This window comes from Octopus bimaculoides, chromosome 26 (assembly GCF_046866305.1).
Source record: "Octopus bimaculoides isolate indiv1 chromosome 26, ASM4686630v1, whole genome shotgun sequence".
In the NCBI taxonomy this organism is placed as follows: Eukaryota; Metazoa; Mollusca; class Cephalopoda; order Octopoda; family Octopodidae; genus Octopus; species Octopus bimaculoides.
The window spans coordinates 10,236,521-10,239,020 of NC_142953.1; the positions used below are offsets into that span (position 1 = coordinate 10,236,521).

Sequence of the window (2,500 nt, forward strand, 5' to 3'; positions counted from 1 at the left end):
GCACTTTTTACGTGGCGCAAGCAAGTCAGGCGAGGCGTGGATTTTTACAGCTGGTTTGCATTAAGAAAAACATTCTGAAACCGTACAGGACAATAAACGATAGTAGTAGTAGTAGTAGTAGTAGTAGTAGTAGTAGTAGTGGTGGTGGTGGTGGTGGTGGTGGTAACAACAACAATTATTATCATGATCATCCGATATCTGATAGATTCAGGCAAATTTCTACTGCATCACCTGCTACACCTCCGTGTTATTAAGGTGTGTTCAGCATAGTGTGTTCTTTTCTGTTGTTGGAGAAGTGCAAACTCTTCCTGAGCATCAGTTTGTTTGTTTTGTTTGGGAGTTAGGTTGCAGTCTTTTGTTGTATTAATGTTTGTACTGTGTGTTGTGTATATAAAACAAGTTGTGTTCTTCTGCAGGGTATCCGGCCTGTAGAGTACATCTTGCGGTGGTTGTTTATTTCATTAGCTGTTTACTGTATAGAGTGTATCTTGTGTTTCTGGATTGTTTTATTCATGTTGTACTATTGAACTGATAGTGTTTTGATGGGATATAGGCTGTTTGTAGCAGGGCTATCTTTTGGATGATGTTTAATATTGAAGGTCCCGGTATAGCTTCTACGTTTTTGTTCATACGATTCTTTTATTATACCCAATGCTCAAATTATTATTATTATTATTATTATTATTCAGGAGTGGCTGTGTGGTAAGTAGCTTGCTTACCAACCGCATGGTTCCGGGTTCAGTCCCACTGCGTGGCACCTTGGGCAAGTGTCTTCTACTATAGCCTCGGGCCGACCAAAGCCTTGTGAGTGGATTTGGTAGACGGACACTGAAAGAAGCCCGTCGTACATATGTATATATATATATATATATATATATATGTGTGTGTGTGTGTGTGTGTGTGTGTGTGTGTGTGTGTGTGTGTGTGTGTGTGTGTGTGTGTGTGTGTGTGTGTGTGTGTGTGTGTGTGTGTGTGTGTGTGTGTGTGTGTGTGTGTGTGTGTTTGTTCCCTCACCATCGCTTGACAACCGATGCTGGTGTGTTTACGTTCCCGTAAGTTAGCGGTTCGGCAAAAGAGACCGATAGAATAAGTACTAGGCTTACAAAGAATAAGTCCTGGGGTCGATTTTCTCGACTAAAGGCGGTGCTCCAGCATGGCCGCAGTCAAATGACTGAAACAAGTAAAAGAGTAGTAGTAGTAGTAGTAGTAGTAGTAGTAGTAGTAGTAGTAGTGGTGGTGTGAAGTCGGCGAGTTGACTGAATCGTTAACGTGATCCCAAATGTCGCCAGGATTGACTTTGTCTGTCTTTCATCCTCTCAGAGTCGATAAAATATGTACCAGTTAAGCACTGGAGTCGATGTAATCGGCTATCACCCTCCCTCAAAATTTCAGGCCTTGTACCTACAGTAGAAAGGATTATTATTATCGTTATTATTATTATTATTATCATTATTATTATTATCATCTTTATCATCATCATCATCATCATCATGGTCATCATCTTTATCATCATCATCATCATCATCATCATGGTCATCATCTTTATCATCATCATCATCATCATCATCATGGTCATCATCTTTATCATCATCATCATCATCATTATTCTTATTATTATTATTATTATTGTTTCTGATTTTAGCAATACATTTGAACTGGTCGGATTAGACCCCAGGACAGCTTGGCCACAGAGTATTTAATACACATTCACACACACACACACACACACAGACAGCTTATGTTTCCCGAACAGGACTACATGACAACACAGTAAGTATTCCAAATTTTATAATATCATGTAGTAGGGCCCACGGCAATTCTAAGCTACTTTCATTTTCATATTTCAATTTTGATACATAAATTTAAAGATCTTCATAGCATTTGTGTGTACGTTTGTTTGTTTCTTTTTTTCTTTTTTTGTTTACATTCTGAAGCCATATCCCTTCGAGTCGATAGAATAAAGTTACCAGTCAAGTACTGGAATCGATGTAATCGATTAACTCTTCTCCCTAAAATTATTATTATTATTGTTCAGTAGTTTTATTTTTATAACGTGCTTTCACTTCACTACCGAGCGCAGCTCTGTGTGCCTTGGGTATGTGCTGTGGTTTGCTGTGATGCTCTTATGGTTACTGTATTGAAAGTGTTTTGCGTAGGATGTGTGCAGGGCCCAGTAGTGCAATTTTCTGTATTATTATTATTATTATTATTCCACTTTGCTTTCCTTCCTTTTTCAATAAAATAATTGCCAGTTGAACACCGAAGTCGATGAAACTGACTTACCCTTCCCCTAAAATTTCTGGCCTTGTGCCAACATTTGAGATTATTATTATTATTATTATTATTATTATTCTTTAGGCGGCGAGCAAACAGAATCGTTAGCAAGCTGGGCTAAAATGCTTAGCAACATTTCTTCCGGCTTTACGTTCTGAGTTCAAATTCTACCAAAGTCGACTTTGCCTTTCATCCTTTCGAGGTGATTAAAATAAGTATCAGCTGA

At 38.3% G+C, this 2,500-nt stretch overlaps 2 long non-coding RNA genes across 2 annotated transcripts in view; one reads left to right on the top strand and one right to left on the bottom strand.

Annotated features, from left to right (window-relative positions):
- Positions 1 to 2,500, bottom strand: part of LOC128250904 (uncharacterized) — a 138,249-nt gene that overhangs the window by 116,871 nt on the left and 18,878 nt on the right. The gene's annotated exons all lie outside the window — the stretch shown is intronic.
- The window catches only part of LOC106874490 (uncharacterized), a 16,478-nt gene that overhangs the window by 1,600 nt on the left and 12,378 nt on the right, over positions 1 to 2,500 (top strand). The window contains exon 2 of the long non-coding RNA XR_001410014.3: positions 1,643 to 1,770. This is a non-coding gene — a long non-coding RNA (uncharacterized LOC106874490). The remainder of the gene's footprint in view (positions 1 to 1,642; positions 1,771 to 2,500) is intronic.